This window comes from Magnolia sinica, chromosome 6 (assembly GCF_029962835.1).
Source record: "Magnolia sinica isolate HGM2019 chromosome 6, MsV1, whole genome shotgun sequence".
NCBI classification, from domain to species: domain Eukaryota; kingdom Viridiplantae; phylum Streptophyta; class Magnoliopsida; order Magnoliales; family Magnoliaceae; genus Magnolia; species Magnolia sinica.
Genome location: NC_080578.1, coordinates 70,673,460 through 70,695,247, shown reverse-complemented (window position 1 = coordinate 70,695,247; position 21,788 = coordinate 70,673,460). Strand labels below are relative to the sequence as shown.

Genomic DNA, 21,788 nt, shown 5'->3' with positions numbered 1-21,788 from the left:
TCAGGTACTTCCTCGATAGTGTCCTAAAAAGTGGAGAGTCTTATAAGTCTCAAAGGAAAATGGTTGAACTCATTAGAGAACATGTTGCTAAAGAATTTTATGAGATGATGGTTGCTTACGCCTAAGTCAATTCTAGTTGAGTCCTTTATTTTTCTTTCTTCTCTTTTTTAAAAACATAACTAAAGACATGTAGTCGGCTCCTCGGCCGCATTTTGCTACTGGTCTCTGCCTTAACATATAATATATATGTTTCTATTTACTTTTGTCTTTCAACTGATTTCAGTTTTTATGCATCATTTGTGATTATTCTAACCATCATTTGGCCTCCATATCTCCCACGGACTTAGATGATATGCTTTTAAAAATTGACTATTTATCTTTTTTTTTTCTATATTTTCATCAATATCTTGAAGGATAAAATCTTCTCCATGGAGAACCTTTATCAATGAGAATGACCCATCCCATGTAGGCGGCCATTTACGAAATTTAGCATCCTTAGTTCCGAGAGGCAATATCACTTTCCAAACCATATCGCCTTCACCAAAAGCCTTCTTTTTCACTTTCTTATTGTATGCTCTTGTGATTATGGCCTTGTTTGTCATAATAAAATTTAATGCCTTTAGCTAAATTTAAGTCCTTGAGTTCAACTAGCATAGCTTTTGTAAACTCGTAAGGGATCAATTTAGCCTAATAGTCTACTCGTAATGATAGAATAATCACTTCTAACGATAACACAACATCATGTCCATATGCAAGTCTAAATAGACTCATCCATGTGCTTGTTTGAAATAAGTTGAGATAAGCGCAAAGAGATTCTAACAACTTAGTATGCCATTGTTTATGATTCTGATCAATCATTTTTCGTAAACTATTCTTGATAACCTTATCAATAGCCTTGACCTGACTGTTGGCCTGAGCATTGTAAGGTGATGAATGCATTAACTTGATCTTATATAGATCGACCATTACCTTAAGTTGCTTGGATGAAATACTGCTCCTCGATCCATAGTAATTGACTCAGGAATTCCAAACTGATGAATTATATGAGTCATGATGAACTTAATAATTTCTTGATGATTTGTTCCTAACATAGGTTTTGCTTCTACCCATTTAGTGAAGTAATCAGTCGCCACAATAATGAAAATGTGCCCTTTAGATGAAGCAGGTTAAAATTTTCTTATCAAATCCATGACCCATCCTTGAAATGGTCATGGTTTAATAATAAGATGTAATTTGGTTGCAAGCACATGCTGTATATCAGCACATGTTCATGACATGCATGCTTCACACCCTTTACCATATTCATTAGAGTTGGTAGACATACTCAGTTAGAAATACCTAAAGCATCAAAGTGTGAGCCTCAATTTTTATTTTTTATTTTTAACTTGGTGTGCTCCACAAATTCCCTCATGGACTTCACCCATAGTCAACATAGATTCTTTTTGGCTCAAACATCACAACAATATCTCATCAGTCCCCTTTTAATACAGTTCCTTATTGATCAATACATTATCTATAGTCTTCCTACTCATGTCTCGACCAACCTATGTTTGTGGTGACCAAAGATATTTTATGATTATAGCCTCCAGTTATCATTGCTTACCTCGACTTGACAAATTTCCTTGATTGATTTCCTTTGAAAAATTGAGGGTAATGACTTCCTTTGAACAATCACCATTCTTCATTCAAATCCCTGGGTAATTTGAAGCTCAAATGCTAATTGTGTCATCTCACTTGCATCAATATTATTTTTCTTGAGTTATATGTTTTAACTCGACTTCATTGAATTTACTTATCATATATGTTGCCAAAAGATTATACGATGTAGAGCGACACTTGTACAATTAAACAAACTGATTAATTAGTTTGTTACTAATAAGGAATCACCCAAAACCAATACCTCTTTCTCTCCTAAATCAGGCAACATTTCTAAAGCAATTATCGAGGCTTCATACTCAGCATGATTATTAGTGCAATCGAACTCAAGATGAAATGTAAATTCTTATATTCTATTAATTGTAATGATAAGGACAATCCCTGCTCCTGATCCTTTTGTCAATCCTTGAATCATCAAATATCAATTTCCAGGGTGACTGACAAACCACATATAAATATAAGGCTTCCAAAGAAAATTGACTTTCAATGTCTGAGGAATGATCAACCAGAAATTTTGTTATGGCTTGCCCTTTTATAACCCTTTATGGCACATAAACTAAATCGAACTTAGATAATGAAAGAATCCATTTGCCAATTCAGCCATTCAAAATATTTTGATTTAACGTATCTTTTATTAAATCAGTTACTGTAATCACATTGGTTATTTCAGCCAACAAATAATATCATAATTTTGTATCCATGAAGTACAATGATATACATAACTTGTCCATGGTAGAATATTGTATCTCTTTAACAGTGTTCGACTAAGATAATAAACCATACTTTTTTCGGTCATCATCATCTTATGCTAACAGAACTCCAACCATTTTTACAGAAGCTGCGATATACAACTTGAGTGGTTGACCCTTTATTGGTGGCATCAACATTAGTGGTCTAGACAAATAGTCTTTACTGTTGTCAAAAGTCATCTGATGCTCTACCTCCCATCTGAACTCATCTCCATGTTTCACCTTTAACAAAGGAGAAAACTAATAGTTTTTCCAGCGCAGTTGGAAATAAATCATCACATAAAGTTAACCTTGCCAAAAAACGTCTATAACTAAGTTTTGGTTCTCGGCGGCCAAGCTTCTATTATTGCTCATGCCTTATGCTGATAGATTTCAATTCTTCTTTAATATACCATGAATTTTAGAAAATTTCTAATCAATTCACCAAAAGTACATTTAAGAGGGTTCATATTTAATTTATGAATCCTCATTCTTTCAACGGATTTTCATAAGTGCTTAAAATGTTTGGTTGAATTATCTAGTTTAACCATCATGTAATCGATATAAATTTTCATGAATCGGCCAATCATGTAATGAAAAATGGCATTCATGGCTCTTTGATAAGTAACTCTTGCATTTTAAAGCCCAAATGACATTACGACCTAACAAAACATACCTAAATGACCAGGACATCTGAAAGCTATATTTGGGACATCTTCCACTGCAATGTTTATTTAATTATATTGTGAATGACCATCCATAAAGGATATCAATTGATGTCCAACAGCCCGATCGATCAACTAATCAGCCATAGGCATAAGACACTCATCCTTTGGCATGGCTCAATTTAAATTCCAAAAGTTAATGCATACTCTGAGCTTACCGTTTTTCTTAATAACATGCACTATGTTCCAAATCTGTTTAGTATATTTGATGGGTTTAATAAAATGTACTTTAAAAAACTATTGAATTTCTTCATTTATCTTTTGTGTTACTTTGGACACCATTCACCTAGGCGGCTGTTTATGTGGCTGATAACCTTCCTTCATAGGCAACTTGTGTTCAACCAAATTTTAGTCTAACAGGAAACTCATGATAATCCTAAGAAAAATAATTAGCGAACTCTTTAAGTAAATTAATAAGTTTGGACTATATTTGATAATCCAATAATCTACTGATAAAAATAGGATTGGAATGTTGTTCATCCCTAAATTTGTCTCCATTAAAGGATCTTGAACCTGAGCTTAAGAATGCTCCAATTTTTCTGGGGCTGGTTTTAAATCCTTCATTTCAATACCATCTTCAGTTATCTGATCACTCAGTACTGCTATTTCGGCCACATCAACAAAACATCCATGATCATATTTTCGTAAACTTTCTTCAAGTTGTCGTACTCTAGCCGTGAACTTGTCTTTGACCGAAGATTGTTCCATCATAGGATTTCTTCTATTGTATATCTTGTAGTTGCATGAATGGGAATTATATTCTTTAACAACTTTCATTTAGTCAAATCATGGTAGCAATATCTTGTACAAGATTATTAGGGTTAAGTTTAACATTACTTTTATTCAGTTTTCCATTCTTGTCTCGTCGTATAAATCATATTGGTCTGATCCCATTTCAATAGAAATAAGCCTGCATTAGACATGGCTAAGAATGGTTTGTTATTGGTCAAAACTAATTCTACTCTGTCTTAATTCGAAAAGATCATGAATTTGTGTAGTGATGATGGAATACATGAGAACGAATGAATCCAATCTCATTCAAGTAAAACATTGTAATTTGATGAACTATCAACCATAAAGAAAGTGACCATCACCTTCTTGGTTCCCACAATTGGTCTGACTGGTAAAACACATTTCATTTACATTACTCTCTTAGCAAAATTACTCATCGTGACCTCAGTTGGAATAAGGTCATCTTGAGTCTTTTCCAATTTAACCATCATTCTAGTTGTAAGAATGTTAACAACAACTCTATTATTGATCAGAACCCGAGTGATTGGACACCGTTTCAAGTGTACAAAGATATATAATGGCTTCACATGTTAGGTCATTATAAGATTCGGTCTTTCAATAATTATTTTTTTAGAAGGGGATCTTGGCTCGACCATAACGGTTGACACCTTTTTGGCTTTTTCTTCGGAGTCGAAGGAATCATGTTGTATAATTATAAGAGGACCTAACTCTTCCACATCTTCTTCCATCATGTTTGTCTAAGATGGTTTAGCTTGGAAACTCAATGATAGTGTGAACTCCATATTGGAATCAATGTAATTGGTGGGAACAAGCAAAACTATATTACCTAATTCAGACATTGTCCCCAAGTGTCTCTGAATTTAGTTGTTTATCCACTTCATTTCTAACTTCATTATTAATTCCTTCATTTAATTTAGAAAATGCTAGTTCTAATGTTCTTGCTTTAGTATGTAATTCTTTAATCAGAAGATCATCTAAAAACTCTTTATCGCTTAAGTATTTGGTTGATCCTTCCATATCCATTCTCGCCTCATCATAATTCTAATTTTCAACCGAGTCAAGCTCCACATGAAGCTCGGCCATATTGACTGCTATGTGTTCTTCTTTTCTTACTTCAGTATTGCCCAAACTTGATCAGGTTGACGGGTACTTCACCTGAGATTCATCTCATATAATGGTTAATTGTCTTCTCTTTACTGCCTGCTGCCTTTGCCAACATCATTTTTTATTACGAGTCATCCTTTCTTTTTACTGGAAATTTTAGATGACTCAACCTTTTTCAAATTCCTTCTCGAGCAGGCTGAGGTTTTACCATCCTATGCCCTATGACGTGTTTCTTCTTCATAGTTTTGATTGAATGATGGTCTTACCTAACATTTTGGTCGGTAAAATATCTCATTTGATCAAGTCGGACTTGCACATTTCTCATAAATGTGCTGATAATTTATTGCCTCTAGACGTGCTTCGATCTATTCAACCGTAGGTTTAGGCCTCATACTCCTTTTTCCAAGATTGATTTATTTATTTATTTATTTTTATGGATAAACTAGCCTTTGAAGATTAATGGTAGACATATTGATCTCCATATTAGTTGAACATATCAATATTGATCAACATGGCTTCTTTTTCTTTATCAGGGAACTTCAACAACACTTTATTAATGTCGATTTAAATAACATTCCTAAAAATAACACATTAGTTAGTTAAATGCAATCGAGTTCCATGCCATTTATAATAATTAATTTTCTTCAGTTCTTCAGCTGTTAGAATCTTATAGTTAACTAGAATTTTAATAAACTTGCCAGTTAACATGATATTAAAGATTTCCTCAGTACGAGTAATATTTAAGATGTATGCTCTTTGAAATTCCTGATTAGAAGATGTTGTTGCCTCTGCTTTAAGTAAATCTAAGCATTTGAATAGATGTTTAACCATTGTAACATCATAATTAGGGTCATAATAATATGTTCCTACTGACGAATTCTTTCATTGCATTGACTCCTAAAGCAGGGCCTCATACTAAGACACCTTTATGGTCAAATCATATAGATCTGTGAATTCCGTCTTCATAAACTTCTTTTGAAGCTTGAATTTTAACTCATCTTAGGCTAACTAGACAAATTCTACTTCGTTTGTGAATAACTTGCATTGGATTTTCTCTCTCTTTAACCGAGTAATATAATTTTCGATCGATTCTTCTAGCAATTGCTGAAAATGAGCAAGATCAACTATAAATATTTTTTAATCCTTATTGAAGAATTGATCATGAAACTTTTCTTCTATCTCTTGCCAATTATGTATGAAATATGGTAGTAAATTGGAATGCTAAGTGAAAGCTACCACAATGAATGAATGACCGAATAATTCTAATTTATGATACACATTATTGGCCAACTCTCCACGCTGTATGGTAAATCGACTTATGTGTTCTACGATCTATTAACCTATATCACCTATATACAATATAAAGTCAGGTCGATAATTCCTCGGTAGTGGATATTGTTGTTCAATCTAGTTAGGATATGGCTTATAATAAATTATAGTAGTAGTTCAACTAAGAACTTAGCCTTCTACTTCATAAGCTAGTTAAACAATTTGATTACAATCCCAGTATTATTGTGCAATAAATGGAGGTACTTTTAGACCAACTTGATATTTCTCTTCATCATATAGTTGATTTCTAGGCAAAGTTTGCCTCCAGGTATCCCTTTATTCCTGCCTTTAGGGATTAAGTTCTTATTCTCACGTTCAGGATGCCTGAAATCGACCAGTGGTGGTGAATTTTACATGTCTTAGAAAGGAACACATTTGGAATGTTTGAAATCTACCAATATCATTGAATTTCGTACGTCCTAGATTGGACTAGGAATAAGAATAGGTGGTGTATTTCATCATAAAGGAAGTGTCAATGGCATTGGTTGGGCTAGTGGTACAGGTGTCAGATTCTTAATATAACTAGTATCAACTTGTTGCTGAGGTGTAACTTGTCTTTTAACAAACAAATCACCAATCGATTCATGCTCTCGGTATGGCCGACCATCCACCTATTAAAGGATTTGAACTTGTGAGTGTTCATCTTGAACTCGTGACAATTCTGTGATGTGTTGAATCTCCCTTTGCATATCAATCATCCTTGCTAACATAATCTTGAGAGATTCAACATGGGATGTCGATGGTCAATCTAGACTTGGTGGAACAGGTACCGAACTAGATGGTTGATTTACTTGCTTACAACTTGTTCAACTTGCAACTCCTTGTGAGCTGGAGGCTCATTGGTTACAATAACATTAATAGCAGTTGTTGGAGTATTACGATCACCCCTTTGACTCATGATTCTGAGAAATCATTGCACCGGTAAGTATACTTATGTGCCAAATTACTTTTTTACACAATGAGTGAAGAATGAATATTGATGACATTCAAGTAATTTTTTTAATCCCATCAGGTGTACCAAAAATTATTGGTGCTCCGTTTGTTTCCTATCATGTGTAGTGTGTATAGGAGTGTAAGAATCCATATAGCGGCTTAATCCAAACTGATCAACTTCGACCCCAAGTATAAAAATAAGTAGATACATCTAATATAAACGTATATGACTAGATTTGAAGAAGATTAGTTGTTTACTTAGCCACCTACAAAATTTTATAACGATCAGACAATAATTAGAGGGTGGGGTTCTTTATCAAAAGATGGGTTGTGCTTTTCCTTCTACAATAAAGGACTTTTCAGAATACCATTGCAATTAAAAAAAAGAAAAAATTCACAATCCGTCACTAGGAGCGACTGTAAGAATGCATCTCTTGAAAGAATTACGTGATATTAAATAAAACACAAATCTAGTGCATGAGCGTATATTTAGATTACAACTAAAGACTAGAGCTAAGAATTACCACTACTGGATTATTGTTACTCTTAGGATAAGCTAAGATAAAGTAAATTGATTGATTTATTTGATTTAATTTGTATATGTTGGTGTTTTTCGGTTCTTTGCTCTATTGATTTCCTCTCCATTGATTTCCTCTCCTATTTATAGATTTCTCTTGTAGCTTGTTCTTTTGTATCCTTCTTCCATTACTGAAACGGTTATAATAGTCGAAAAGCCTTGCTCTAGATCCTTCTTTTGTTACGTTTCTTCTTTTTTTACAGTTTTTCTTCTCTCGTCCAAGCTTTGTTTCATTTCTCAGTCACTTTCTTTATCTGAACTACTTGTTCATAACCCCAAGTGTAGGGTCGTGATGTAGTAATAATCTCGGTGAGACCGAGGTCGAATCCACAGGGACTAATCTTGTACAATTTTGAAAATAACTAGAAATAGAACTAGAAGAAGATGTAAATCTAAATCTGCAATATTTGAGAGAGTAATTGTGATTATTGTAACTGAGCCTTATGAATTTAAATGTAGGAACTAGGGTGCCAAGGATCCACTTGTAGCCCTTGGGATGCCACCTTACTTAATTCAAGCGATCCAATTGGAATCGGAGTCCTATCTTATCCAATTGGAAAGAGAGATGGTCAAATCTCTGAACTTCTCATTGATCCAATCTCAATGGAAGAGAATTATGGAGTTTGGAAGGGATATTGTCACCCAACCATGCCCAAGGGATGATGGTGAACAACAAGATTTACTAAGTCCATAATCTCAAAGAAGAAAAGAAGATATTCAAAGCCATCACAGACTCAATTGTAATTGCAATCACAACAAACCATTGAAAACTAAAAATATTCCTTAAAATCAACTAGAAATCAATGAAGTTCAAAATAAACATGAATTAGAGCAAAGTAAACATCCCAATCACACTACAAGCTTCACCTCTTAGCCCTAGCTAAGAGGTTTAGATAACCATAGACGTGATTGCACTAAGCACCCTTAAGAAAAGCATAAAAACTGCTAAGGAAGAAGAATAAAGACTCTTGGTGGCGGTTCTTCACTATTTTTCTTCACTTCTTAAACCCTATATGATGCCTAGGAATGTCTTAGGGACTCCTATTTATAGTTGTGAAGCTCCACCTTATGGACCGACTTGGAATTTCTGCAATTCGTTGCAAAATCGCCTTAATTTACGCAGTTCACAGCTTTTCCGCTTTACGCTTCAGTCAAACCAAAGTGACCTTCGGTCTGAAGTTGAGTCCGAGCTTGAGTAGGATTCTGTTTCTTCAGTTGCCCGTTATTGGTCCTACCAAACTTGGGTTTGGTCGGACTGAACTTCGGTTCGGTCGAATCGAATTAGCTCCGAAATACATTGCTGATCGTTGGACTGTTTTGTGTGATTTCGGTCAGACTGAACATGGGTTCGGTTGAACCAAACCTAACTATTTTCTATTGTGGATTTTGCATTCTTTCAAGTTCTTTCTTCAGGTTTTATACTTGGTTTCCTTTGATCTTTGACATGTGAATTCTTCGTTCTTGGCCTCATAAGATCTATCCTTTGCCTTGGTGATTATTGAGCATTAATTCTATTCTTTTAGCACTCTTTTCAATCCAAGCTCTCAGATTCACCTTACAACAAAAACATGTATAAAATAGACCTTTAAGGAGTATCATGTTTATAAAACCAAGATATAAATAGGGAAAAATATGCAATATTTAATACTCAACACACTCCCCAACTAGCATTTTGCTAGTCCCGAGCAATACATGCGTGAAGTGAACCTAAATTCTCAATGTTCAAACCTTTTTTGGAAAACTATCTTTTGTGCAATCGAGTATGAATGAGTAGAATTAAGACAAGAAAGTAGGACTTTGAAAACCAAGACCCAAACCAAATAAGCAGTCCATCAGATAAGTTTTTCATCAATTTCTTCAGAGCATAAGTTCCTATATTATGTTTTTCAATGTGCTCAGTGAAAATCAAGTTACTTCTCATGAGAATACTATCATTCCATAATGTTAGCTATGTTCATCATATCAAGACTAATTGACTAATCAAGTGCTGATTCCGAACTTATCCTCTTCTCCTTCTTTTTCTAGTTTTTGATTTTATATTGGCAGTAATTTATATATTCTTTTCATACTTTGCATTCTTTTTTCTTCTTTTTCAATCTTTTCACCATACCTGACCTTTTTATCAATGTCACTATTTTTTAACTGGATCTTTTTATCTTTTAAGGTGGATAAAATTCTCCAGACTCAATCCTCAATATCTATCAATGATTCTCATGCTAACAATTAGAAAATCTAGCACGACTTACCGAAAGTACTTGAACGTGTCTTGTGAATCAGATTAACATGACATTCAAAACTTCCTCTTAATCAATTGAGTGCAAGAACTTAGGTGATAGTATACTTGGTTGATCAAACTCTAACAATTTAAAGTTCAATCCCAATCTTATTATACTCAAAACATTCTTAATTGCATAAACTATCGCCTTCCAATTAGTTTTTACTTGAAAAATTGAAAAATCTCAACAATTTTTTTCTCAGAAACTAATCAAATACTGATTAGTTTACCTAATCCACACCTCAACCTAAAATCTACATTGTCCTCAATATAAAAGATATAATCATGTAATTGCAAATGAGACAACGAAAATAAAAGAGAAGTGATGGAAAGGTAGTACCAGAAGAAAGCGAATTGTAGCTCTTCCAAAGTTCTTAACGCAAAGATAGGTTAGCATAAAGATTAGATAAACGGAAAGAAAACTATCCTGGTCCTAAATCCTATGAAAGCAATAAACCTAGCTACACCTCCATCAGATTAGGAGGTCAATCTTGCTAAACAGGATCAATCAAAGGTATGAACATGTCCTCTGAATCAAGTTTCCTAACAAATGGCTTTAAACAATGTCCATTCACTTTGAAAACATTGCCATTTATTGGATTCTGAATCTCGACAGCCCTATGAGGATAGAGATTAGTAACAGTGAAAGGGCCAGTCCATCAAGATTGGAGTTTTTTCGAAAAAAAGATGTAACCGAGAATTGTACAAAAGGACTTTTTTACCAGTCAAGAATAATTTCTGAAGGATGCTCCTGTCATGAACACCTTCATCCTATCCTTGTAAATTCTTGAGTTATCGTATGTGTCATTTCGAATTTCCTCGACTTCATTTAACTGAAGTTTGCACAGCGAGCTAACGTTGTCCAGGTTAAAATTCAGGATTTTTATAACCCAGTAGGCTCTATGTTTCAGCTCTACAGGCAAGTGGCAAGCTTTCCCATAGATGAGTCTAAAGGGAGACATTCTAATAGGGGTCTTAAAAGTTGTACAGTATGCACATAAAGCATCAGTCAAATGGATTGACCAATCCTTGCGATTTGGGTTAACTGTTTTCTCCAGAATGTAAATGTATTTAATTTTTCTCTTAGAAATCTCAGCTTGCCCGCTTGTCTACGGGTGGTATGGAGTGCTCACCTTATGAGAGATGCCATATTTCTTCATTAAATTTGTAAATGGCTTATTACAGAAATGTGATCCTACATCACTAATGGATCGAGGTGTTTCAAACCGAAAAATGATATTTTCTTTTAAGAATTGAATGACCATTTGATGATCATTGTTCCAGCATGGGACTGCCTCGACCCATTTAGTGATATAGTCTATTGCTAGTAAAATTTATAAATTTCTAAAGGATTTGGGGAAGGCCCCATGAAATCGATCTCCCAGCAATCAAATGCTTCAATGATCAGTACGGGATTCAGAGGCATTATATTCGATAAGACAATGCTCCCAATTTCTGACAATGCTCACCAGCTTTACAAAACTCATGAGTGTCCTTGAACATAGTGGACCAATAGAAGCTGCACTGTAGAATTTTGGTCATGGTCTTTTTAGCAGAAAAGTGACCACCACGGGCCTGAGAGTGATAGAAGGAGATGAAATTTTGGTATTCATTATTTGGAACACATCTCCTTAGAATTTGGTCTGGGCAATATTTAAATTAATATGGGTCATCCCAGAAGAATTTACGAACCTCGGCAAAGAATTTTTTCTTATCTTGTGCAGTCCAATGAGTTAGCGTGAAACCTATAGCAAGATAATTAGCAATATCAGGAAACCAAGGTAAGTGGGAGAGTTTAAACAGTTGTTCATTAGGGAGCATATCATTTATTGGTGTCGTCTCAAGAGAATTGGGTGGTCAAGTCTTGAAAGATGGTCAGCCACTACGTTCTCTACTCCCTTTTTATCTCGTATTTTCAAATCAAATTACTAGAGTAGGAGGATCCATCTTATCAAGCGAGGCTTAATGTCATTCTTAGAAAGAAGGTACTTGAGCGCCGTATGATCGGTGTAGATGATGATCATAGATCCAATCAAGTAGGACCTAAATTTGTCCAAGGCGAATACTATGACTAGGAGCTCCTTTTCCATAGTAAAGTAATTCACTTGGGTAGGATTTAAAGTTCTACTTGCATAATGAATAACATAGGACTTCTTTTCTTTTCTCGGGCCTAACATTGCCCCAATAGCATAGTCAGACACATCACACATAATTTCAAAAAGAATGCTCCAGTCGGGTGGCTGTATGATAGGTGTAGTGGTCAATATGCCCTTGAGTTTAGAAAAAGCTTCCTGACATTACTCAGTTCATTCGTATAGTACATCCTTTTAAAGTAGATTGCATAACGGATGAGAGAGGTGACTAAAGTCCTTTATGAATTGTCTGTAAAATCCGGCGCGTCTTAGAAGGATCACACGTCTCATATGCTCTTCGGTGGAGGTAGGTTAGAGATAAGATCAATTTTTACCTTATCTACCTCAATTCCCTTGGACAAAATGATATGTCCAAGAACAATTCTCTTACAAACCATTAAATGGCACTTCTGCCAATTTAGTACCAAATTCTTTTTCTCACATCACTTCAGCACATTTTTCAGATTTTTCAAACATTCGCTGAAGGATGAGCTAAAGACAAAGAAGTCGTCCATGAAGACCTCTAAATATTGCCCCACCATGTCAGAGAAAATACTCAACATGCATCGCTGAAAGGTGGCATGGGCATATTACACAATCCAAATGGCATCCTTCTGTAAGCAAAGGTGTCATAGGGACATGTGAACATTGTCTTTTCCTGATCTTCTAAGGCTATCCCTATTTGATTGTAGCTTGAATACCTGTCAAGGAAACAATTGTAAGAGTGACTAACTAGCCTTTTCAAAATTTGATCAACGAAGGGCAAAGGAAAGTGGTCCTTTCTCGTGTTGGTATTTAACTTCCTGTAGTCAATGCAAATTCTCCAACTAGTAGTAACTCTAGTTGGCATGAGTTCATTGTTGGCATTGGCTACAATAGTGATTTTGGACTTCTCAGGAACCACCCAAGTTGGACTCACCCATTGGCTATTGGATATGGGGTATATGATACCCACGTCTAACAATCTAAGCACCTCAGCCTTAACCACTTCCTTCATGTTTGGATTTAATCTACGTTGTGGTTGTTGAGAGGTCTTTGTATTATCCTCAAATGAATGCAGTGAGTACAAATTAAAAGGTCGATTCCCTTGAGGTCTGCAATCGACCATCCAAGGGCTCCTTTGTGCTTAATGAGGTAGAAATAAGCATACTCTCCTATTCTTGCTCAAGGTGGAAAGAAATCACCACTAGATATGTCTCATCTTGACCTAAATAGACATATTTAAGATCAACAGGTAATGATTTTAGGTCAAGCTTTGGTGCTTTGAAGTTAAACGGTAGAGGCACTACGTCAGTCTGGGGTAATCTCTCAAATTGTGTCCTCCACCGGTTAACTTCAAGTACCAGCGTAGCATCAAGCATGACATCCATCTCCCTAATTGTGTCATCATCTAAATTGGGGGATTGTGCCAAGCACGTCTTTAAAGGGTCAGAGGATAAGGTCATCAAAGCTTTATCTTTCACGAAAGAGTCTATCATGTTAATGTCGTGAGCCTCATCATCATCCTCTGCCCATTTTCTCATGTTGAAAAAGATATTGAGCTCCAACGTCATATTTCCAAAAGACAAATTCATGACCCCATTTCTATAATTGATGATAGCATTGGATGTAGCAAGGAAGTGCAGCCAAGTATGAAAGGAATTTGAGTGCTCATATCCGCAATGGGCTGAGTATCCAGGATGATAAAATTTACTAGATAATAGAATTTATCGGCATGGACCAACACATCCTCGATTATCCCCCTTGGTACACGAACTGAGTGATCAGTAAGTTATAATGTGGTATGGGTGGATTTTAATTCACACAGACCCAATTGTTTATAGACTGAGTAAGGGATCAGATTTACGCTCGCTCCCAAGTTAAGAAGTGTGTTTTCAATTTGGTGATTCCCAATTATACAAGTTATAGTTAGGGTACCGGGATCTTTATATTTTTTATGACACACTTTGCTTGAGGATGGTACTCACTTTTTCTATCAGGATTTTTTTTGATACTTTGTCGCCTCTTGGTCATGCATAGGTCTTTCAGAAATTTAGCATATGAAGGAATTTGTTTCACAGCATCCAGAAGAGGTATGTTGACCTTCACTTGTTTCAACACCTATAGAATGTCCTGAGAGTTAGCTAGAGGTTTCGGTGCAATCAACCGCTGGGGGAATGGATCAATCGACTTACTAGGTCTATCATTTATTTCTTCTTCTGGGTCCTTGGACTTTTCATCCCTTACCGGAATAAATTTATCAATTATTTTTTCACTCCTAAGAGTGGTGTTAGACTTAGCCTGCTCCATCTGATTTAAGGAGCTTGGATCAATTATCTCATATTGCATTTTTGAATTGGGGAGAGGTTGTGCTGGGAGTATCCCTTTCTCCCCACTTGCTAAGTGTGACTCCATCTTTTGAAGAGATGATGCAAACATTCCCGTTGTTGTTTTGAGATCTTGGAATGCTTGCACGTATTCTGATTGAATAACTTTTGGTTTTGCATGAATTTCTAAACTGTATCCTCTTGAGGCTTCCTTTGATTTAAAAATTGTGTAAGAACCTCTTGAGAGTTAGCCGTTTGTCCATTCTTCCAACTGAAATTTAGATGATTTCTCCAATTAGGATTGTAAGTATTAGAGGTGGGTCCTTTGAAAGGCCTTTGGTAGTTGTTTACGGTATTTGACTGCTCATTCAATATTTCTTAAAAAGCAGTTATTGCTGGACAATTCTCAGTTGTATGATCGTTACAAGCACAAACACTGCAGACAACTTCCTTAGCCTTATCCTTGTTAAGTTCCATGGCCTCGAGTTTCCTTATGAGACTGGCCACTTTAGCATTTATGTCGTCGTCCTCTTTCAAAAGATATATTCTGCCCTTCTCATTTAATTAAGTGGGCTTAAAAGTAGTAATAGGTTTTGGGGAGATGTCCCATGAATGTGTGTTTTCATCACGCTTGTCAAAATAATCCCACACATCATCGACATCTTTGTTCATGAATTCCCCATTGCATATTGTCTCGACCATTTGGTGCATGGAAGATGTCAACTCATCGTAGAAGAAACTTATTTTACGCCACGTTTCAAAACCGTGTTATGGGCATGAACTGACAAGATCCTTGAACCGCTCCCAACACTAGAAGAATGTTTCATCTTCCTTTCGGGGAAAGTTCATGATTGACTTTCTAAGGGTGTTTGTTTTATGACATGGAAAATTTTTTTTTATGAACTCCCTTGTCATGTCATTTCATCTGCCAATCGATCGTGCATGTAGTGAGTGTAACCATGTCTTAAACTTTTCTTTTAAGGAGAAGGGTAAGAGTTTCAGCCTGACTGTGTCTTCAGACATATTAGAAAAGTATAAAGTGGCTATGATCTCATCAAACTCTTTCAAGTGTAAATATGAATTTTCAGATTCAAGTCTATGGAATTTTAGGAGTTGGATCACCATTGGCTTGATATCCATATTTCTTGTATTTTCTAGAAAAACATGCATGAAGGTGTGCTCACCCCTGTCAGTTGTAAGAAATCTCATAAAGTACGAGATGGGGGTGCTTGATGCACCTCATTCTCATCTTGGATTTCCTTAACTAGAGGTTGAGGTTGATTTGCAGCTATTACTTCTATTGACTTCAAGGATCTTAAGTGATGTCTAGTCTTGTGACGGATAGGCAACCTTTCGACTAATCCTCCTTCACTTAAGAGACGTAGAGTGTTATCACGAATCCAGTTGGGCATGAAACACTCTGAGCCCTCAAGTTCAGAATCTAACCTAACCTAAGAAGAAAGAAAACAAAAGGCAATAAGTAATCTAGAAAAGAAAGAGAGAATTAGAAAGAGGTTACCAGATTGGAGATCTCCATGTTAAAATCCTACAAAATAGAAAACAAATTAGTTTATAAAAATAATGCAGAAAAATTCCTAACCTAGAAATAAAATAGAAAGTAACCCTAATCTTAACTGAATTCTAATACTAATCAAATTTAGAAAAACATAGTCGTTAGTTCCTCGCAACGATTCCAAAAACTTGTTCATAACCCCAAGTGTAGGGTCGCGATGTAGTAATAATCTCAGTGAGACTGAGGTCGAATCTACAGAGACTAATCTTATATGTTTCTGAAAGTAACTAGAAATAGAACTAGAAGAAGATGTAAATCTAAATCTACAATATTTGAGAGAGTAATTGTGATTATTGTAATTGAAACTTATGAATTTAAAGGTGGGAACTAGGGTGCCAAGGATCTACTTGTAGCCCTTGGGATGCTACCTTACTTGATTCAAGCAATCCAATTAGAAAGAGAGATGGTCAAATCTCTGAACTTCTCATTGATCTAGTCTCAATGGAAGAGAATTATGGAGTTTGGAAGGGATAGTGTCACCCAACCATGCCCAAGGGACGATGGTGAACAACAGGATTTACTAATTCCATAATCTCAAAGAGGAAAAGAAGATATACAAAGCTATCACAGACTCAATTGTAATTGCAATCATAACAAACCATTGAAAACCAAAAATATTCCTTAAAATCAACTAGAAATCAATGAAGTTCAAAATAAACATGAATCAGAGCAAAGTAAACATCCCAATCACACTACAAGCTTCACCTCTTAGCCCTAGTTAAGAGGTTTAGCCAATCATATATGTGATTGAACTAAGAACTCCTAAGAAAAGCATAAAAACCACTAAGTAAGAAGAAGAAAGACTCTTGACGGTGGCTCTCCAATCTTTTGCTCCACTCCTTAAACCCTAGATGATGCCTAGGAACATCCTATGGACTCCTATTTATAGTTGTGAGGCTCCACCCTACGCACCGACTTGGAATTTCTGCAATCCGTTGCGAAACTACCTTAATTTATGCAGTCCACAACTTTTCCATGTTATGCTTCGGTCGAACCGAAGTGACCTTTGGTCGGACCGAAGTCGAGTTCGAGCTTGAGTAGGATTCTCTTTCTTCAGTTGCTCGATATTGGTCTTACCGAACTTCGGTTTGGTTGGACCGAACTTCGGTTTGGTCGGACCAAACTTCGGTTCGGTCAGACTAAATTAGCTCCAAAATACATCGTTGGTCGCTAGACTATTTTATGTGATTTCGGTCGAACCGAACATAGGTTTGGTCGGACCGAAACTAACTATTTTCTATTGCAGATTCTGCATTCTTTTAAGTCCTTTCTTCAGGTTTTGTACTTGGTTTCCTTGGATCTTTGGCATGTGAATTCTTCATTCATGTCCTCCTAAGATCCATCCTTTGCCTTGGTGATTCTTGAGCATTAAATCTATACTTTTAGCACTTTTTTCAATCCTAGCTCTTAGATTCACCTCACAACACAAACATGTATAAAATAAACCTTTAAGCAGTATCATGTTCATAAAACCAAGATATAAATGGGGAAAAATATGCAATATTTGACACTCAACATTGCTCAACCATGTTTCTCTCTTCGCTCATTAAACTTTTAGATAACTTGGCCATATCATTTCATCGACCATCCACTGATGTGTAAAGCTGGATTTACTCTAACTATGATTTTGCAAAAAGGGCTCCAAGTATCTTGAAGATCTTTTCATCCACTCCTATCTCTCACGTGATGCCACATGTCCCATCCTATTGGTTGTTTCCAGAATGGTCAGAAATAGGGTACAACAATATGATGATGATGATTGATGACTATAAGTGATCCATACAACAAATATTCCTTATTGGAATACATTTCCAATCTTTAGTCAATTGGACGTAAACCACGTCTACTTCTAAAAAATATTTGAAAGGTTAGAATCTTCCTATTGTCACATGTAATGTGTGTAACCATGCCATAATTGATAAAGCAGCTCGATCTAAACTAATTAACTTCAACCCCAAGCACCAAAATAAATAGATACGTCTAATATCAATGTATATGACCAAATTCTGTGAAGATTGGTTGTTTACTAAATAACTAACATAATTTTATAATGATCAGGCGATAATCAGAGGGTGGGGTTCTTCCTTCAAAGATGGGTTGATTTTTTCCTTCCACAAGAAATGACTTTCAAAATACCTGTGCAATCAAACAAAAGGAAAAACTCACAATCAGTTACTAGGAACAATTACAAGAATGCGTCTCTTGAAAGAATTGGATGATATTGGATAGAGAAAAAAAATCCAACATATGAGCATATATTTGGATTACAACTAAAGATTATAGCTAAGAATTATCACTACTCCTAGAATAAGCTGAGATAAAAGTAAATTGATAGATTGGATTGTGTTTTTGGATTTTGGATTATTTGAGATTGTGTTACTCTGTTGAATTCCTCTACTATTTATAGAGTTTTGTTATGCAGCTTATTCTTCCATATCCTTCTTCCATTACTGCAATGGTTATAGTAGTTTAAAATTTTTCTCTAGATCCTTCTTTTTGTTACATTTCTCTTCTATAACTATTCCTCTTATGTTGCCCAAGCTTTTCTCCTCTCAGTTGACTTTTGTACTTTGGACTGCTTGACCACGTTTCTTTCTTCCCTCGTTAGACTTTTGAGTATCTGGACCACATCACCCTGTCTACCATCTGTGATATATAAAATTGAACTTACGCCAGCTATGATTCTATAAAAAGCACTCCAAGTATCTTGAAGATCTTTTCATCCATGTCCTATTTCTCATACAATGCCACATGTCACTCTTCAATTGGCTTTTTCTAGAATAACTAGAAATAGGGTACAACATTGCCCCCCACGCTGCTTCACCTTTGAGAAAAAGGTGAAAGTAACGTTGTTTCGTTGCCCAATGCAATAAATGCACCCATTGTTTCGTGTGTTGTCTTCCCATTGATTCTACCTGGACGAGGCCGAATCAAAAGATATCCTTTGCCTCACCTTTTTGTGCTATCCATATAACACATCACATAAAATTGTATTATATGAGGATTCATGACTATCCTTTCATTAATGCAAACATATCACGATCGATACATAAACAAGCCTCTAAGTTGGTGCACTTCTTCCTTTATCTTTACTTCTTCTCTCTGACATCGAAACCCCTCTTTTTAATTTCTTTCTCAATGATTGCATCTTTTTCTTCATCTATGCCAACTTTCCGTCTAGAGTCATTCGTCAAAGATCTAGATGTGTTGTTGTCAGGAGTATTCAATGATCTTATGTTCAACACTTCAATTGAACCAGACAAGGCACTGTTAACACTTGGTCCAACTTTTCACCTTGCAGTCACACATGAACAATTGTATGAGATCAAGCCAAGTTTCTTGAAGTGCCCCGATAATTCTTTTTGGTTCAATTCGACAAATTCTTAGATCCCTCCAATGCGTTTAAATCTCCAAGGGCATTGGTGAAACTGATGAATGGTTGGGCTAACTGGTTCACACGCGTTGAAGCGCAACATTGTGATATGTGGGGGCAGGCAAGAATCTATGAATGTATCAAACTCTACTTGCATGAATATCTAGCTAATACCTTCCTTCTCGCAGTAGTGTCGACTTTCTAGAGTTGATCGAACAATACATTCCATTTTGGATGTGGCCCCATGGGTCTTACAATCATGGATGTATGTGCATTCGCTCATATTTTTTTTTCCTTTGGTGGGCCTGTTTATCTGGGCTTCCCTCTAAAGAATCAATATTCCTTTACTCTTCTAGACAAGACCGACAAGGGATATTCCACTTTCATGGCTTTATAACACAAGTCTTAGGATGAAATGGACGAGTAAGAACACATAATGTTCATTCTGATGTGGATATGCTGGTTCTTACTATGTGGGAGTGCCCCACAAATACCAAGGAATACATTCATCTGCCCGAGACTCTCGCTCAAGGATGTCAACTTTCTCTCACTCCTTTTATACCCGGTCATCTTTACACAGTATGTTTAAAGCAACCACAAAGGGATTTTACCTCTCTAGTGGGCCTATTTGGATGGTCTAGATATGGTTCTATGAGTACTTTGGAGCAAATTTTGTTAAATATGTTCCAACAGATGTAGAATTTACCTCCTTCGGTCACTACTACATCCTCTGCCCCAAAATCGATTATTCTTTGTTAAATATATGAACTTTTCCTTTCTTTTTCTCTCAAGAAGTCTAACCTTTCTTTCTACCCTTTAAAGATAAAGAGTTTAACCCAACCTTGTTCACTAAAGACTACGAGTCGATCGACACCGAGATGGCAAGCTTTAGAATCGTGGCTTAGAAAAGCTACCTGATCTATAGAGACCTACCATATAACAACATACAAGTATTAATGCCAAGGCTAGCATTGAACAATATTGCCCTAATCTACTTACTCATCAATTTGGCTTGGCACAAGGTATCCCTTTTCCATTTATTCATCGAATAACCTCCAACTCATCAACCAGTTGCAGACTTAATCATTACTATTCAGTCTTTTATTGAGGGTTTATTTCTATTAGTTCTTCTTTCACACTCCACCTCTTCTCTAACTATCCGCAACAACTTTAGTCATTCCACTCCTAGTAGAAAAATTACTACGGGACTTTGATTAGTGGGTCCCATGAATTGAATATAGGTAGGCTTTCTTCTTCATCTAAGATGGAGAAACCTATGACTGAGAAGAAGAAGAATAAAGACAACACCAAGAAATTGACTGTTCCTCAGTTGGTCATGTCCCCTTCCTAGGGGAAGACACGATCAAAGAAGACGACCTTGGTCACATTGCATGTCCCATCCCCAACACCAATAAAGACAGTCGAGCCTTCTTTCACATTATAAGAGCTGTCAAGCTAGCTCAACCTAAGTTAAAGTGTTAGAAGACCACAATGGTAGGTCTAGGTAAAGTGGTTCCAACAACTGCTTCAATCCTAACGCCTACAACTCTCCCTGCCATTATGAGGATATCTAAGCTTGGGCCTCTTGTAGCTCCTTGCCCTACTATGCTTGCAATGTCTGGTCGATCTATGCTAGGTATTTCTTCTTCGACCAAAGTCATTGTAGACTTTGAAAATATTATAAAACTAAATTCCAGCTGGGTATTCCACCTTCAAAGTATTATTGAGAGATAGAAGAGGCGTATAAGAGACATAAAGATATTCATGTGGCATTAAATAAATAGTAGAAAGAAAAGGAAAATTAAATGATCATAATATTTCTTTTGACCGATTTCTCAAGCCATATCGTCCTAATCCCCCTCACTTCTCTCATTCCAACCGAGCTTTGACTTTGGTCGTCGACCCCACCAAAATTTCACCAACAGTTGATTGATTTGCCACTATTATTGTTCGGTTATATTTAAGTGGATGTTACTTCAACATTTCATTCTCTTCTTTTATAAATATTTTAGAATTCTCTAGTCTTACATTCTCCTGTTTTGGTTATAGTGACCAGAGAACTCTTAGCCTCTAAGAAGTTGTTCTCAATACCAGTCTCTCAAGCTGAGGTACCTGTTCTAGACACTTCGATCGATGCTGCTTAGTCTCCCATATAAAGAATAATAGTTTTTGACTCTGAAGAGACAACGACTGACATTTGTCGATCAAAGCATTAGATAGAATCTAAAACTTAAGAGGGGTAATAATATGCCATCTTGTGGAGTCCTTTAATCTCTTTTTGCAATTTATACTCTCACCTAATCAATACTAGTGAGTTGTGGAAT

The 21,788-nt window shown here is 36.0% G+C and overlaps 1 non-coding gene across 1 annotated transcript; it reads left to right on the top strand.

The window, feature by feature from the left end:
* The first annotated feature begins 15,278 nt into the window (after positions 1–15,278).
* LOC131250444 (small nucleolar RNA R71) lies at positions 15,279–15,385 on the top strand. The gene has a single exon (XR_009173371.1). It is a non-coding gene; the product is annotated as a small nucleolar RNA R71 (small nucleolar RNA).
* Positions 15,386–21,788: the final 6,403 nt, after the last annotated feature.